The sequence below is a fragment of the Miscanthus floridulus genome, chromosome 2 (assembly GCF_019320115.1).
Source record: "Miscanthus floridulus cultivar M001 chromosome 2, ASM1932011v1, whole genome shotgun sequence".
Taxonomy (NCBI): Eukaryota; Viridiplantae; Streptophyta; class Magnoliopsida; order Poales; family Poaceae; genus Miscanthus; species Miscanthus floridulus.
In genome coordinates this window covers 127,841,997-127,861,427 of record NC_089581.1, presented here as the reverse complement: position 1 = coordinate 127,861,427, position 19,431 = coordinate 127,841,997, and positions in this window count along the sequence as shown.

Genomic DNA, 19,431 nt, shown 5'->3' with positions numbered 1-19,431 from the left:
AAGAGTAGAAAGGCCTACATTGTCGGTGATTGGCTCACGGACATTGATTCATCAAGTGGATCATCCGATGATGATAGTGACAATGAGAAGGTGGCCGCCATTGCTATTGATCTTGCATCTTCACCGCCATCATCCTCTACACACCTATGCCTTATGGCCAAGGGTGAACACAAGGTAACTAAGAGTGATGATAGTAGTGATGATGAGCAAGCTAGTGATGATGATAGCGATAGCGATGATGATGATTCACCTACATATGATGATCTTGTCAAAATACTAAGAAAATACACTAAGATCATTAGAAAGAGTAGAGCTACAAATGAAAAGCTTGATGCTAAAAATGATTCACTCTTAGCTAAGTGTGATACATTGGAAAAGGCTAATGATGAGCTTAGAGAAACTAATGATGCTATATCATCCAAACTCAAGGAGCTCAAATCTTCTAAGAAAGAGCTTAAGGATAAACATGATAAACTTGATGTCGCACCCAATTTTGCAAAGCAAAACCAAGCACTCATATATGTGCGCCCAGGATGTCCAAACACACACATATATCACAAATTACAGTAGTATCAAAGTAAAGTACTTATTACATCGCATATCTCATCATAAAGTTAAATACAAAGTTTGCTCGAAGGCAATATTATTACAAACACAGCAGAAAAACTAGCCCAACTGCCACAGGGACTTCAACTGGTGAACGTCTTCCTAGTAGTCCTGGACATCCTCTAGAAACTCTTCATATCCATTATCTGTTACCCATCTGGGATTTTCATTTGATGTAAAGCAAGTGTAAGCTCACCATGCTTAGCAAGTATAACAAAGGGATCTATGAGGCTCAAATAGGCTTGACACTTTTTGACTGCAGTTCGCAATTTTAGTTGATCAATTTTTAGCAACCTGAATTACTACTTTAATGAACAGTCCCAAATCCCAAGTGGTATTAAAGTATCATCCAGCTTTGTCTCAATTCCCAACCATCCATCATCCACAGTAACCACTAATCTCGAAGGATCCAGACCGCTCGTATCCGTGAGCACGGCTGTTATAACAGGTTAATTATTTCTGCAGAAATTGTACATCTTTACCCACCGAGCCGTGATTCCCAATGCCGGGGTTCGCGAGACCCACTACACCTCTTCCCAGGAAGTGTGGCAGAGTTTCACTATGAAACCCTTAGCTAGTTGCACTAACAAATCGTAGCTACAAAGGAATGGCACACGTGGGTATCGCAGCATGGTGCACACCCTAACAGAAAAAGGAAAGATACCCTCTTACCCCTTACTGGAGCTACAGACGAGCTAGTACAAACTAGATAATAGGTTAAAGTCAGAGCCATTTGACACTCGGGGTTGTACGGTCCCTCCTGGGTTGCCGCTTCAGGACAAAGTCCTTATGGAGAGGCACTAGAGTACTCAACCCCGTACTCTAGCCCCCTATCTGTTGCTAAAAGTTCCATTTTATCACATTGCATATAGTCTTTAAATATGTTTAACAATTACTTCATGTTAAGCGCTGCAGCATCTATCCAAAATGCCTACCCAATAAACCCAGGTATCAAGGATATGTGGTACAATGAATCATCTAGGTAAAGTCCTTAAAGGCAATTCAAATTAAACTCATGCATGAATGTAAGTGGTAGTAGTTCATAGGTAACAAGGGGCCTTTGGGTACACTTGCCTTCCTCAAAGTCGTCCTAGGAGTACTGCTGATCCTGCTGGGGGTCCTCAGTCACCTCGAATGGCTCACCCTCTAATCGTGATCCAATCATCAATCAAGCATCATTCCAATCATTACTGCATACAAGATAGAACTCTATTAGAACAGTACACCAAACAGTGAAAACATATGTTGAAAAGCTTACAGATCTGTTCTACGCATTTCTACGAACACATGAGCGAAAGAATCACTCAAATCGGACTTAAAACATGAAAGTTATGCATGAAATAAGATGTAATGGCAATTCTGTAAATAAACTAACCTATTTTCAAATTAAAATAATTAAAAATCTGAATTTAAATGAAATCTGGACCGGGCTTACTATTTCTGGAAACTTTAGGGACTTGAATGAATAAAAACAGGACTAAATAAAAATTAGTTTGAACTGGACTGGACCGCGGGTTGATTTTTGGAAAAAGCGGGGGCTTTTCTGCAAAACGCGCTCGGTTGACTGGGGTTTGACCCGATGGCTGACCGGGCTGCTGACTCATCGACACACGGCGGCTGTTCATTGGGCGTGGTGCACCACGCGGGCGTGGGCATGCTGATGTGGGCGCTGACGCGGCCACGGTGGACTAAGTCCACGGTCCGCTGTGGACCGAACCGGTACCAGCTGATCTGGACCGTTCCTTGATGATCGGACGGCACAGGGTGAGATCCGGGTGATGGCTCGCCGGGGAAGAAAGAAAGGCCGGTGGCGCCATGGCTGGTGCACCGGGACCTCAGGCTACGGCTCCCTAGGGCGCCAAAACGAAAGCTGAGAGCACGGGAAGGTGGAGGGGCTCACCGTGAGTCGCCGGGAAGGGAACGCGGCGTTCGGGACGAGCTCCAGACGCGGTGTCGACGGCGGCGGGGCTCTGGAGAGAGAAAGAGAGCGTGGGTGAGGGCGTAGCCGGGCCAAACAGCGCCAAAATGCGAAATGGAATGTACCTACGGGCGCGGGAAGATCCGGTGAAGCTTCGGGTGGCCTTGGCGTCGGCGTTCACGCTCGGAAGGGGGAGGCTCTCACCGGCGGCGGTGGCTCTCGGTAGCGGGCAAAGGTGGGGAGAGAAGGCGGGGTCGGCTCGGGGTTTTATAGGCCGGGTGTGCGCGGAAATAAGGAAGGGAAGCAGGGAGGGGCTCGGCACCTTCCAAACGGCGCCGGTGACTTTCCATCGGGGACGCACCATCGGTGGCCGAAGAAAGGAAAATGCCGGGAGAGGAAAAGGAAGCTCGGGGAAGAAGAAAGGAAAGAAGAAAGGGCGCTGACCGATGGGGCCAGAGCGCAGCGAGAGAGAAAGGGAGGGGGCGAGCGTCGCTAGTAAAGACAAGCAGGCCGCAGTGGCGTGCCTTCGCGCGAAGCGGGCCGCAGCGAAGCAGCAGCTGGGCCGCCAAGTTGGTGCGCGCGCGCGCGGGTGGCCAACTGGGCCGCGTGCGTTGCGGGCCAGCGCGGGAAAGAAGTAGCGGGCCCAAGCGAGCAGGCCGCGCGGTGCAGTCGCGGGCAGGCCGCCGGGACAGGCCAGCGGGAGGAGGAGGGGAAAAGGGCCGGGCTAGCTGGGCCAGAAGGTGTCTTTCTCTTTTTTTTTCAAATCAAATGTTTGTCAAATTCTATTTTCTCCATTTTCATTTTTAAGCCAAATTCAAATAAGTTTTGAATACAAATTTCAAATCTTCTAGCCCTACACTCAATCAAAACCCATATGACTCGGCATGAATGCAACAAACAAGTTTCTAAACTTATAGTTTATTTTATTTATTCAATATTTATTATTTGGCCTAAGTTAAAAATACCTAGAAAATGTAATAAATGCTAAGAATTAATTGCTAATTTGTGGTAAAAATTTTGGGTGTTACAAACCTACCCCCCTTAGAATGAATCTCGTCCTCGAGATTCGGATGGTTCAAAGAGATTGGGATAGTCAGTTCTTAGATCTTCCTCTCTTTCCCACGTTGCCTCATCCACTGAGTGTCTGTTCTACTGAACCTTGCACATTCTTATTATTTTGCTCCTTGTGATTCTCTCCGCTGTTTCCAGGATTCTCACTGGATACTCTTTGTATGATAGATCTCCTCGGATATCTAGTTCTTCCAAGGGTAGTTGTTCCTCAGGTACTCTCAAACATTTCTTAAGTTGCGACACATGGAAGACATCATGAACACCTGAGAGCTGCTTTGGTAGTTCTAGCTGGTAAGCAACTTCTCCTCTTCTGTTAATGATCTTGAATGGTCCCACATACCTAGGTGATAACTTTCCCTTGGTATGAAATCTCTTTACTCCTTTCATGGGTGAAACTTTGAGATAGACAAAATCACCAATTTCAAATGCCAAATCTCTTCTCCTTGTGTCCGCATAGCTTTTCTGTCGGGACTGTGCAACCTTTAGGTTTTGCCTTATTGTTTGCACTTATTTTTCTACTAGTTGCAAAACATCTGGTCCAAAGACTTGGCTTTCCCCCGTTTGATTCCAAAACAATGGTGTTCTGCACTTCCTGCCATACAATGCCTCAAACGGTGCCATTTTAAGACTCTTTTGGTAGCTATTATTGTAGGAGAATTCGGCATAAGGTAAACTCTTATCCCAACTTGTCCCATACTGCAGAGCACAAGCTCTTAGCATATCCTCTAAGATCTGATTTGTCCTTTCGGTCTGTCCATCTGTTTGAGGATGGTAAGCTAAGCTGAAGTTCAACTTCGTATCCATTGACTCATGCAATTTCTGCCAAAAATGTGATGTGAACTGTGTACCCCTATTCGAAACAATCTTCTTTGGTACACCATGTAAACATACAATCCTTTCCATATACAACTCTGCTAACTTTGCACTCGAATAAGTTACCTTGACCGGAATGAAATGGGCCACTTTTGTCAATCGGTCAACAATCACCCAGATAGAGTCAAATCCTTTCTGTGTACGGGGTAATCCAACTATAAAGTCCATTCCAACTTCTTCCCATTTCCACTCGGGTATCTTCATAGGCTATAGTAAACCTACTGGCCTCTGATGTTCTGCTTTCACTCTTTGGCATGTGTCACATATAGCCACATGTTCTGCTACGTCTCTCTTTAGTCCATACCACCAGTACCTCTCTTTAAGATCAAGATACATTTTAGTACTTCCTGGGTGTATGGAATAGGCTGAGTCATGAGCTTCCCTCAAGATGGACTCCCTAATAGATTTTACTTCTGGCACACAAATCCTTTTACCGAACCATACTGTCCCTTGATCATCCATATGGAATCCTGGGGCTTTACCAATCACTATACGCTCTGCAATATCCTTGATCCTCTCATCACCCATCTGTCCTTTACGAATCTCTTGTTCCAGAGTGGATTCTACCTCTAACTCCATGGTGTTGGCCACAATACCCAAATTCAAGTATTTGAACTCCTCACACAACTCTTCAGGTAGTTGAGTTGTATAGGCCATGTTCACTACTCAAGGCATCTGCTACAACGTTAGCCTTTCCTAGGTGATAGTGAATATCCAAGTCATAATCCTTGATTAACTCAAGCCATCTTCGTTGCCTCAGATTTAGATCTGACTGTGTGAATATATACTTTAGACTCTTATGGTCCGTATAAATCTCACACTTATGACCAATCAGGTAGTGCCTCCATATCTTAAGAGCATGCACCACAGCTGCCAATTCCAGATCATGAGTCGGATAATTTAGCTCATGTTTTCTCAGCTGTCTAGATGCGTAGGCAACAACTCTGCCTTCTTGCATAAGAACACCTCCTGGACCTTGCCATGAGGCATCACAATAGATAGAGAAACTTTTGGTGAGATCAGGTAAGATGAGCACTGGAGCAGAAGTCAGTCTCTTCAACTCCTCAAAACTGTCCTGGCATTGTTTAGTCCATACAAATTTGGCATTCTTCTCCAACAACGCAGTCATGGGCTTGGCTAACTTAGAGAATCCCTCGATGAATCTCCTATAATACCCAGCCATACCCAGGAAACTCCAAATCTCACTAACATCCTTAGGTGGCTTCCAACTCAACACATCTCTAACCTTCTTGGGATCTACTGCTACTCCTCCATTAGAGATTATGTGACCAAGGAAAGATACTTCTTTTAACCAGAACTCACATTTGCTGAACTTGGCATAAAGTTGATGTTCTCTAGGCTTTTGCAACACCAATCTCAAATGCCCTTCATGTTCTTCTTCATTCTTAGAATACACTAGTATGTTATCAATAAACACGACAACAAACTTATCAAGGTACTCCATGAATACTTTGTTCATCAAATACATGAAGTAGGCAGGTGCATTAGTCAGACCAAAAGACATAACTATGAACTCATACAGTCCATAGCGGGTCACAAAGGCAGTCTTGGGGATGTCAGTACGCCTTATCCTCAACTGATGGTATCCAGATCGAAGATCAATCTTGGAAAACACACAAGCCCCTTTCAATTGGTCAAATAGGTCATCAATTCTAGGCAATGGGTACTTGTTCTTAATTGTGACTTCATTAAGTGACCTGTAGTCTATGCACATCCTTTGTGTACCATCCTTCTTTTCTACAAACAGTACTGGTGCACCCCATGGTGATGAACTAGGTTGAACATAACCCTTATCTAGCAATTCCCTTAATTGTTTCTTAAGTTCTGCTAATTCATTCACTCCCATTCTATAGGGTCTCTTAGCTATGGGTGCAGTTCCCGGTAAAAGTTCAATTATAAACTCGATGTCTCGGTCAGGTGGCATACCTGGCAATTCCTCGGGAAAGACATCCGGGTACTCATTTGCTATCCTTATATCTTCTAAGGTTGTGCCCTCCAACTGATTAACCCGATAGATTTCTGTAGCAGACTGAGTTGCCACAAACACCACTTCTTCTCCAGTTGAAGTGATAAGATTCACCGAGCTATTACCACAATTAATAACTGCTTTCTGCAACCTTAGCCAATCCATACCCAAGATGACATCGATACTGGTGGAATTTATGACTACAAGATTTGCTTGAAATTCTACCCCCCTTATGCTGAGACTAGCAGCTAAGCATATCCACTCTACTTTCATTACCCCACCAGGTGAGCTTACTAACATGTGTTTCTTCATAACACTTACTGGAATACCATGCTTCTTTATGAATGTGTATGTTATGAAGGAATGCGAAGCACCAGAATCAAAAAGTACTGTAGCTGAGTTTGAGTTGACCGGAAACGTACCGATCACCACATCCGGTGCCTCCTGAGCTGTTTCAGTAGTAACATGGTTCACCTTTCCCCGAACGTAGTTCTGCTATGAGTTAGTCTTCTTGGGGCATCTATTAGAGTAATGTCCCGGCTCTCCACAATTGGAGCACTTGTTGTCATTAACTGCATTTGGCGCTTTTGGTGCGCCATTCCTCTGCGGAGCATTGGGGGCATTATTCCTCACTGGTACATTATTGGGTTGCTGCTGGCGCTGAGCTAGTGCCTTGAACTGCTGTTGCTGTTGCTATGCACGCTGCTGCTGCTAGTTGCGGTTGAGACCTATCTGACCTTGATAGCGCTGCTGAGGTTGAGTTTGTTGAGGGTTGGTACGGAAGCGAGAGTTGCTCCTAGATTGCTGTCCTTGAAATTTTCTCTTCTTGTCCTCCATCTGGCGGCGCTTGTTCTCAATCACTAAAGCTTTGTCCACCAGCTGCTGGAAGTTAGCAAAGGTATGGGACAACAGCTGGTACTGGAGACCATTATTCAAGCCCTCCATAAATAGCTCCTGCCTCTTTCCATCCTCGTCTACCTCAGTAGGTGCATACCGTGACAATTGTATAAACTTGTCATGATATTCAGCAACAGTCATGCCCCCCTGCTTGAGAGCCAAGAACTCCTTCTTCAGCTTCATCAGTCCCGCAGGCACGTGATGAGTGCGAAAGGCACTGCGGAACTCAGCCCAAGTGATGGGATTAGCTTCGGTGCGGCTGAAGCGGAATGAGTCCCACCAATCCTGTGCAGCTCCCTGCAACTGTCTAGAAGCATATAAAACTTTCTCCCTATCATCACATTGGGCAATCTCCAGTTGCCTCTCTATGGCACGTAGCCAGTCATCAGCTTGGAGTGGATCGGCAGAGTGCTTCAATACAGGTGGGTGTCCTTTCAGAAACTCTCCCCTCTTATCCCTGACATGAGGGGGTGCATTTCCATTCCCTTGCCCCATGTTCTGCATGTTCTGGGCCATCTGCTGAAGCAATTGGGTCTGCATCATCATCAGCTGCTCCATGGAGACTGGGGGTGGTGGTGGCGGTTCCTCGCCTCCCTGGTTGTTCCTCCTGGTGTTCACCATCTGTAGAGGCATCATATAAGTCTCACACGTCCAAGCATATAACTCTTACAAGATACTGGTGTAACAAGAGTAGGTGTAGACAAGAGATATATGTAGGGTATGCAAGAAGATATTTGTTCTGAATTTTTCCAGCGAGTTGGATAGCAGCAGTGCTGTAAAACGAGCATATCTCAGTCTCTGTTTATTATACGATTGCGTAGCATACCTTTCTGGAAAGCTTATGAAATTCTCTACAACTTTCGTTTAGAATACTTTTTCAGATTCCAACGTTTACTTAGTCAAATTCAGACGATAAGAAGTACTGTTCCGGAATCCTGACAGCACAGAAACCTCGACTTACAACAGTTGTATCTCACAATTTATACTAGCTATTGAGGTGATTCCAGAGCCGGAAGAAAGATGTTGAAGTCTACTTATCTCCATAAAAATTTCATGACCTTTGAGTATCTAGATTGTGAGATATGAACTGATAAAGACAGACTGTTCCGAAAGATACAGAATGGACAGCATGATAAAACAAAACCCAACTATTTATTCATAATATTCCTAAACCTTAACCTTAACTAAATGACCGTGGACATGCCCACAAGTCATCACAATCATATCAAAGATCCAAATCAAACATTATTCATAATGATAAACATCCAACCTTGCAACTAACACTTGTCCAACCATTAAAAGAAAGAAACTAAATACTCTCTCGCGTAGCTACGCGTGCTTATTACATATTTTTAAGACTCTCCTATGGGTACGGGTCGATGGTGGTGCTGGTGCTGGGGTCTCCAGACTCTCCTCTGGTCCTCGGGGGTGACTGAGCGGGTACTCCTGAATCTTCCACATCTGGACCTCCCAGCTGTTGCTTCAGTGTAGCGTTCTCACGAGCCAGCTGCATGTAGGCCCTCCCCATGACGTCGAGCTCATCCAGGGCCTGATCCAAGTCAGTGTGGGTCTTAGCCAAGCACAACAGGGTAGGCCTCAGCCTCAGGTTCGCCTCTCCAAGTGGTGTAGTGATGTTGCACGTAGACTGTCCGCTTCGACGGCGGGGAAGATAGCGGTCATCCTCCCAGGCGATGTCGTCGAAGTGACGGCCGCGGTTGACCATCAACGCCTATCGAGCTGCATCCCTGATGACGGCCGCACGTGTGAGCCGTGTAGTGGTGGCGCGGTGGATGTAGCGCACCCGAGTCCCCTCTCGGATGTACACTTCTGTCTCCCAGAAGCCGGTGTAGTCGGGGTGGGTCCAATGCTCCGTCCTGTACTGAACAGTGCCTCCAGGGTGGTAGCGATGCACAAGTGCGAGAAGCCTAGGGTGGTAGTAGCCATCACCCTCCAAGTCATAGTGGATCTCCGCAGTCCATCCCTGAGCCAACGGTGCATTGTGATCATCATCATTGTCATCATCCCCATCGTCTCCACCGTCTCCATCGTCTCCATCGTCTCCACCATCTCCACCGTCTCCACCATTACCCTCATCACCTCCATCAGCATCAGAATCATCAGAACCATCTCCATCATCGGGGTCACCTGCTCCCTCCTGGCCACCTTGTTCCTGTACTTCCTCAGGATCTTCCTCAGACTCCTCTATCTCAATGGGTCCCTCAAACATGGGTCCCTCCTCTGTTTCTTCATCCATCGGATCCTCCAACAAGTCCTCCAGAGGTTCCCCCATGGGTACCTCCACAGGTGGTTCCTCCTCCTGGTTCCTCAGAGCTTCCACTAGATGTGCTGGGACACGCTTGCCCAAAGTGAACCTGGTCCTCCTGGTGGGCATCGGAATGGTCCTCTTGTGCGCGGTCAGCTTGGTACGGGCCATCTATAAGAATGAAAAGGTTGAGTATTAGAACAAAATAATTTTTGGCAATGGATAAAGAACAGAATATAAGCAAAAATTTTATAGCAAATTAAAGTAGTAAAATAAAGATAATGTGATCCTAGAAATGTCCATTTCTAACTAGGTTGTTCGTCCTACAGTCAGTTATAGCTCTGATACCAATTTGTCGGACACAATTTTGCAAAGCAAAACCAAGCACTCATATATGTGCGCCCAGGATGTCCAAACACACACATATATCACAAATTGCAGTAGTATCAAAGTAAAGTACTTATTACATCGCATATCTCATCATAAAGTTAAATACAAAGTTTGCTCGAAGGCAATATTATTACAAACACAGCGGAAAAACTAGCCCAACTGCCACAGGGACTTCAACTGGTGAGCATCTTCCTAGTAGTCCTGGACATCCTCTGGAAACTCTTCATATCCATTATCTGTTACCCATCCGGGATTTTCATTTGATGTAAAGCAAGTGTAAGCTCACCATGCTTAGCAAGTATAACAAAGGGATCTATGAGGCTCAAATAGGCTTGACACTGTTTGACTGCGGTTCGCAATTTTAGTTGATCAATTTTTAGCAACCTGAATTACTACTTTAATGAACAGTCCCAAATCCCAAGTGGTATTAAAGTATCATCCAGCTTTGTCTCAATTCCCAACCATCCATCATCCACAGTAACCACTAATCTTGAAGGATCCAGACCGCTCGTATCCGTGAGCACGGCTGTTATAACAGGTTAATTATTTCTGTAGAAATTGTACATCTTTACCCACCGAGCCGTGATTCCCAATGCCGGGGTTCGCGAGACCCACTACACCTCTTCCCAGGAAGTGTGGTAGAGTTTCACTATGAAACCCTTAGCTAGTTGCACTAACAAATCGTAGCTACAAAGGAATGGCACACGTGGGCATCGTAGCACGGTGCACACCCTAACAGAAAAAGGAAAGATACCCTCTTACCCCTTACTGGAGCTACAGACGAGCTAGTACAAACTAGATAATAGGTTAAAGTCAGAGCCATTTGACACTCGGGGTTGTACGGTCCCTCCTGGGTTGCCGCTTCAGGATAAAGTCCTTATGGAGAGGCACTAGAGTACTCAACCCCATACTCTAGCCCCCTATCTGTTGCTAAAAGTTCCATTTTATCACATTGCATATAGTCTTTAAATATGTTTAACAATTACTTCATGTTAAGCGCTACAGCATCTATCCAAAATGCCTACCCAATAAACCCAGGTATCAAGGATATGTGGTACAATGAATCATCTAGGTAAAGTCCTTAAAGGCAATTCAAATTAAACTCATGCATGAATGTAAGTGGTAGTAGTTCATAGGTAACAAGGGGCCTTTGGGTACACTTGCCTTCCTCAAAGTCATCCTGGGAGTACTGCTGATCCTGCTAGGGGTCCTCAGTCACCTCGAATGGCTCACCCTCTAATCGTGATCCAATCATCAATCAAGCATCATTCCAATCATTACATGCATACAAGATAGAACTCTATTAGAACAGTACACCAAACAGTGAAAACACATGTTGAAAAGCTTACAGATCTGTTCTACGCATTTCTACGAACACATGAGCGAAAGAATCACTCAAATCGGACTTAAAACGTGAAAGTTATGCATGAAATAAGATGTAATGGCAATTCTGTAAATAAACTAACCTATTTTCGAATTAAAATAATTAAAAATCTGAATTTAAATGAAATCTGGACCGGGCTTACTATTTCTGGAAACTTCAGGGACTTGAATGAATAAAAACAGGACTAAATAAAAATTAGTTTGAACTGGACTGGACCACGGGTTGATTTCTAGAAAAAGCAGGGGCTTTTCTGCAAAACGCGCTCGGTTGACTGGGGTTTGACCCGATGGCTGACCGGGCTGCTGACTCATCGACACGCGGCGGCTGTTCATTGGGCGCGGTGCACCACGCGGGCGTGGGCACGCTGACGTGGGCGCTGACGCGGCCACGGTGGACTGAGTCCACGGTCCGCTGTGGACCGAACCGGTACCAGCTGATCTAGACCGTTCCTTGATGATCGGACGGCACAGGGTGAGATCCGGGCGATGGCTCGCCGGGGAAGAAAGAAAGGCCGGCGGCGCCATGGCCGGTGCGCCGGGACCTCGGGCTACGGCTCCCTAGGGCGCCAAAACGAAAGCTGAGAGCACGGGAAGGTGGAGGGGCTCACCGTGAGTCGTCGGGAAGGGAATGCGGCGTTCAGGACGAGCTCCAAACGCGGTGCCGACAGCGGCGGGGCTCTGGAGAGAGAAAGAGAGCGCGGGTGAGGGCGTAGCCGGGCCAAACAGCGCCAAAATGCGAAATGGAATGTACCTACGGGCGCGGGAAGATCTGGTGAAGCTTCAGGTGGCCTTGGCGTCGGCGTTCGCGCTCGGAAGGGGGAGGCTCTCACCGGCGGCGGTGGCTCTCGGTAGCGGGCAAAGGTGGGGAGCGAAGGCGGGGTCGGCTCGGGGTTTTATAGGCCGGGTGTGCGCGGAAATAAGGAAGGGAAGCAGGGAGGGGCTCGGCACCTTCCAAACGGCGCCGGTGACTTTCCATCGGGGACGCGCCATCGGTGGCCGAAGAAAGGAAAACGCCGGGAGAGGAAAAGGAAGCTCGGGGAAGAAGAAAGAAAAGAAGAAAGGGCGCTGACCGGTGGGGCCGGAGCGCAGCGAGAGAGAAAGGGAGGGGGCGAGCGTCGCGGGTGAAGCCAAGCAGGCCGCAGTGGCGTGCCTTCGCGCGAAGCGGGCCACAGCGAAGCAGCAGCTGGGCCGCCGAGTTGGTGCGCGTGCGCGTGGGTGGCCAACTGGGCCGCGTGCGTTGCGGGCCGGCGCGGGAAAGAAGCAGCGAGCCCAAGCGAGCAGGCCGCGCAGTGCAGTCGCGGGCAGGCCGCCGAGACAGGCCAGCGGGAGGAGGAGGGGAAAAGGGCCGGGCTAGCTGGGCCAGAAGGTGTCTTTCTCTTTTTTTTTCAAATCAAATGTTTGTCAAATTCTATTTTCTCCATTTTCATTTTTAAGCCAAATTCAAATAAGTTTTGAATACAAATTTCAAATCTTCTAGCCCTACACTCAATCAAAACCCATATGACTCGGCATGAATGCAATAAACAAGTTTCTAAACTTATAGTTTATTTTATTTATTCAATATTTATTATTTGGCCTAAGTTAAAAATACCTAGAAAATGTAATAAATGCTAAGAATTAATTGCTAATTTGTGGTAAAAATTTTGGGTGTTACACTTGAGTGGGTGCACAATGAGCTCATCACTAGTCACAACAAGCTAAAAGATGAATACACTACTTTTAAGATTAATCATGATACTCTTGTCATTGCTCAAGAATTTTTACCAAATGAGCCACATGATGCTACTAACCATGTTGTCAAGATTGATATAGCTACTTCATGTGATGATTTAATTGTTGAGAGCATTGAGCATGGATCTAGTAGCAAAGGCAAGCAAGTGGTTGAGTGCAATGACTTTGATGAGTATGTCAAGCTCAAGAGTGATAATGAGAAGCTCATGAAAGATCTTGAAGAGATGAAAAGCCACAACATCATTGTGCTAGAAACTCTTGATCATGACAAAGAGTTGATCCTTGAGAATGAGAAGCTCAAAGAAGAAAACAAGAAGCTCAAGGAAGAAAAGAAAGATGATGCTCTAAAGGAAGAAAATAAGAAGCTCAAGTTGGAGAAAGAGCATCTCAAGATTGTGTTGAGCAAGTTTGCTAGAGGCAAGCACCTCCAAAGTGAGCTACTTATGAACACCGTCATGAAGATGGATAGAAGTGGCATTGGATATGTAGCAAGTGTAGAGAAGAAGAAGGCTCAAGCTCAACAACAACAATCAAAGCCAAAGCTAAAGCCAAAGAGATGTTTTGAGTGTGGACAAGAAGGCCACTTTGCTCATGAGTGTCAAACTCCACCGCCACAACCCTTGCCCAAGCATGCTAGACCCTTTGCTTTCAATGCTCACTACATGCTTAGAAAAGATTCTAGTGGAAAGATGAAAGTCATGTTCTTAGGCCCCCCTAACAAGAGTAGGCCTAAGAAGATTTGGGTGGCTAAGTCACTTGTTGAGAAGGTGAAGGGTTCTCAACAAGTTTGGATTCCTAAAGCTTGAATCTCTTGTGTGTAGGTGAACTACAAGACCGGTGGAAGTCATTGGGTTATTGATAGTGGTTGCACTCAACATATGACCGGTGACCCTCGTATGTTCACCTCACTAGATGAAGAGGTAGATGGACAAGAGAAAATAATATTTGGAGATAATTCAAAGGGCAAGGTTAAAGGATTAGGCAAAGTGGCAATATCAAATGATCATTCCATCTCCAATGTGCTCTATGTTGCTTCATTGAGCTTCAACTTGCTATCTGTTGGACAATTGTGTGATCTTGGCTTCCAATGCTTGTTCACCGAGAAGGAGGTTGTTGTATCCAAGGTAGATGACAATCAAGTGATATTCAATGGATTTAGATACAACAACTTATATCTAGTTGACTTCACCTCCGAAGATGCAAATTTGAAGACTTGCCTATTCACCAAAACAACACTTGGGTGGCTATGTCATAGAAGACTTGCTCATGTTGGGATGAGCTCACTCAAGAAGCTTATGAAGAATGATTTGGTGAGAGGGTTGAAGGATGTGAAGTTTTAGAAGGACAAGCTTTGTAGTGCATGTCAAGCCAGCAAGCAAGTTGCAAACACTCATCGAACCAAAGCTTTCATGTCAACCACAAGAGTGCTAGAACTCCTACACATGGATTTATTTGGACCAACAACATACAAGAGTTTGGGAGGGAATCTCTATTGTCTTGTGATCATGGATGACTATTCAAGGTATACATGGGTATTCTTCCTTCATGACAAATCTAAAGTTGCATCTTGCTTCAAGAAGTTTGCCAAGAGAGCTCAAAATGAATTTGAAGTGAAGCTCAAAAAGATTAGAAGTGACAATGAGAAAGAATTTGATAACACAAACATTGAAGCCTATTGTGATAAAGTTGGGATCAAGCATGAAGTCTCCACAACTTATACTCCTCAACAAAATGGTGTAGTTGAGAGGAAGAACCAAACTTTGATCACTCTTGCAAGGACAATGCTAGATGAGTACAACACCCCCAAAGCTCTATGGGTGGAAGCAATCAACACCGCATGCTATGCATCAAACCACCTATTCCTTCAAAAGTTCCTTGGCAAGACACCTTATGAGTTGCTAAATGGGAAGAAGTCGGACGTCTCCTTCTTTAGGGTGTTTGATTGCAAATGCCACATCTACAAGAAGCGGCAACACCTAGGGAAGTTCCAAAGACGTTGTGATATTGGTTTTCTTGTGGGTTACTCATCAAAGTCCAAAGCATATAGAGTATTTAATCATGCCACCGGGTTGGTTGAAGAAACATATGATATGGAATTTGATGAATCTAACAGCTCCTAAGGAGCACATGAGAATCTTGATGATGTAGGTGATGAACCATTGAGGGAGGCTATGAAGAATATTCCGGTGGGAGACATCAAGCCAAAGGATGATGAAGATGATGTACAAGTCATTGATCAACCCTCTTCATCAAGTGTGCCACAAGATGGTGAAAAAGATGGGAGAGTAGAAAATAAAGATACTCATATCTCCCATGAGCAAATGGTGGAACAAGCACAAGATGTTGATGCTCCACAACCTCCTCCCCAAGTGGTCAATAGAAGAAATACACCTCTCCTACAAGATCATCCACAAGATCTCATCATAGGGAGTCCATCAAAGGGAGTAATGACTCGATCTCAAAAACTTACTTCATTTATTGCTCATCACTCTTTTGTCTCTTGCTATGAGCCTACCAAGGTAGAAGAAGCTCTTAAAGATCCAGATTGGATCAATGCCATGCATGAAGAGTTGAACAACTTCACTCACAATGAAGTTTGGACTCTTGAAGAGCGACCAAAAGGTGCAAGAGTCATTGGAACAAAGTGGGTGTTCCACAACAAGCAAGATGATCAAGGTGTTGTTGTGAGGAACAAGGCAAGACTAGTTGCAAAGGGGTTCTCTCAAGTTGAAGGTTTGGATTTTGGAGAGACCTTTGCCCCGATTGCAAGATTAGAAGCCATCCATATCCTTCTTGCATATGCATCACATCATAAAATGAAACTATATCAAATGGATGTGAAAAGTGCATTTTTAAATGGCTTTATTAATGAACTAGTCTATGTTGATCAACCTCCTAGGTTTGAAGACCCTAGATATTCTAATCATGTTTATAGGTTGTCCAAGGCACTATATGGGCTTAAGCAAGCCCCAAGAGCTTGGTATGAGCGCCTTCGGGACTTCCTCATTAAGAAGGGCTTCACCATTGGGAAGGTCGACACCACACTATTCACCAAGAAGCTTGATGGGCATATCTTCATTTGTCAAGTATATGTTGATGATATCATCTTTGGATCATCAAATGAAGACTCATGCAAAGAATTTGGTGAATTGATGTCGAAGGAGTTCGAGATGTCCATGATTGGTGAGCTTACATTCTTTCTTGGTTTTCAAGTCAAGCAAATGAAAGAAGACATCTTCATCTCTCAAGAGAAATACACAAAAGATCTTCTCAAGAGATTCAAGATGGATGAATGTAAGCCAATCAAGACACCAATGCCTACCAATGGACATCTCGACCTAGATGAGGGAGGTAACCTGGTTGATCAAACTCTCTACCATTCTATGATTGGTAGCTTGTTATATTTAACCGCATCTAGGCCCGACATCATGTTTAGTGTGTGTATGTGTGCTAGATTTCAAGCTAGTCCTAAGGAAACACATTTAATTGCCGTAAAAAGAATTCTTAGGTATCTTAAGCACACACCAAGCATTGGCCTTTGGTATCCCAAAGGAGCTATATTTGAATTAATTGGCTATTCCGATTCAAATTACGCCGGATGCAAAGTAGATAGAAAAAGCACATCCGGAGGGTGCCATTTGCTTGGTAGATCACTTGTGTCTTGGTCCTCCAAGAAACAAAATAGTGTGGCTTTGTCCACCGCCGAAGCGGAATACATTGCCATGGGTGCTTGTTGTGCACAAATACTATACATGAAACAAACTTTGCTAGACTATGGTGTAGTTCTAGAAAAGGTACCTCTTTTGTGCGACAATGAAAGTGCGGTAAAACTTGCAAATAATCCGGTTCAACACTCTCGCACCAAGCACATAGATATTCGCCATCACTTTCTAAGAGATCATGTTGCTAAAAATGATATATCACTAGAAGGTGTAAGAACCGAAGATCAATTAGCGGATATCTTCACTAAACCGCTAGATGAGGCTACATTTTGTAGATTACGGAATGAGCTCAATGTGCTTGATTTTAGTAACTTCACTAAAAATTGAGCTTGTGTTGTCCCTTGCATTCATTGTAATATACAACATGTTTAATTTTTGGCAATGCATATAGGGCTTGTCTAACATGGTTAAGATAACCGCCAAAAAGTGTGTGAAGAAGCTTAACCTTGGATCAAACTTGATAAGCAACTAGATTTACTTACATAGTATTGCATATACATGGATGTTGTTTTGTCGTTTTGTTCCATTTGCCCTCTTATTGCCTATTTTCTTAAAAAGAATTATAGCCTAAGGCAAAATATTTTGAAAAATATGAGGGTTTGAGAGAGGTCACTCACATCAGTCCCAATTGGTGTTTATTTGGATCTTATTCGAGTTGGGACTTGATTGGGAACAGGCAGCGCGAACGAACTTTGAAGTTTTGCTGGAAAAGGTGCATCGGACGCTGCACCAGACGCTGCTGTCCAGCATCCGGTCAGTTCATAGGAGGTGAACTGCTGCTGAAGGAGTGATCGGACGCTGCGTTTGTGCGTCCGGTCGTTTGATGGAGAATTAGGCTGAGCTGACCGGACCCTGCCTACGTCCGGTCATGGACCACCAGACGCGTCTAGTCGCGATTCCAAAGGAATTGGACCTCTCTGGAATCGACCGGACGCCGGGTGGTAGCGTCCGGTCGCTACCACCGGAGCGTTCGATCAATGGAGAATGTGTGGTTTTCGAACTCTTTCCCTGTTTCCTTCTCTGTTATGCGTGGGATCTCCTTTTAACCGTCCGTATCCTCGATCTCAGCCAGCAGCGTCTAATCCTAATCGTCGTAGTCACCTTGCCCTAGCCCGAGCCACCGCCAGGTCGCAATCGCAGCTCTCCCACGCCAACGCTGCCATCCTGCTCCATGCGCCACCAGTCCACCCCAGCCGCGAGCCTCCCGTCTCCCACGACCGTGCGCCCGGCTCCATCCGCCAGTGAGCCTCCTCGTGCGCTCGCCTGACCCATGCGCCTCCCGTGACTCAGCGCCGCCGTCGGCTTCCCAGTCACCGAGGGCCATTCAAGGTCATTGATCCAAGCCCTAGCCCTTCTCCTTAATTGGTTGGTAAGGCATTATCCTTGTTTTGAATTTGCCTTGCTTGTGACCTAAATCCATTGCAAATCACTGATTTCAAATAATCTAGGGCCACCGGTTCATCGCAGTTCTTCGCAACCCTAGCCTCAGCTGGTTCCGAGGTTTCCCCAGCGTGACATCTCTTCCTTTTCTGGATCGCTGATTGTTAGGTAGCTTGCCCATCGTCTCAATTTTGTACCTACATTGCTTGCTTCCTAGGTCTTTTGCATCTATTAGATATATTGTATTTATTCGTATATCCATTTATTCTATCGTGCAGCGAGTCGGTGCCGTTGAGGCTCTTGTAGCAATTATTTGTCAACTCGGAGCCAAGCTCGCGAGTAAGGATCGAGGCCAAGCCTCGGGAGTGTCAGTTTGACAGTTGATCTTCATCAGCGGCAGTTCATCCTCTTGTTAGATCAGATGGCTCGCACCAAGAATGTTGGTGGTGGTCCAGGAGATGACGATCGGAGGCCCCCGCCTCGCCAGCCTATAGGATCGAAAGGCAAGGCAACGAAGCAAGTGACATCCAAGAAGCACAAGTACCCTGACACAGAGACACAGCTGTTGCAAAGGCCGCAGAGCATGCCGAGAGAGGAGGCGCTCGTAGTGGTGTTGTCATAGCAGATCCACAGCTCACACCAGCATAGAGGGCAGCAGTTGAGGAGGCTGAGCATCGTCAGGGTGGTCCACCTAGGACTGTCATGATGGCAGGATGTCGACTGGCTATTAAGGAGGCTCAACCTCAGGGGGAGTCCCAGCAGGAGGCACAACAGTAACCCCCACCAGCAGAGCCTCAGCCAGCTCAGGAGACTTAGGAGGGTCAGCAGGCCAAGGAGACCAAGCTGGCACCCCAGCTACGCCGCTCTGGTCGTACCAATGCTACAGTCCACCAAGGCTAGCTACACAGCGTAGGGGTTCACGCCCACCACCCAGACCATAGGGTCCGCCTCTAGTGGTTCACCTTGACTTGAGGGCCACCATAGCCAGACAGGTTCGCCAGCTGAGGTTTGTTGAGTTCGATGTGTGGTTTCCTCCAAGGAAGGATGAGAGAGCAGCAGAGGGGTTCTACACACCGCTCCAGGAGGATTTCTATGATGCTTATCTCAACAGTGGGGCAGTGTTCAGATCTCAGAGAGTCTGCAGTTTAGAGTCTATTGTGGCAATAGCTGGAGAGCACATCCACCCCTACTTGTCATATTTGCCAGGGCT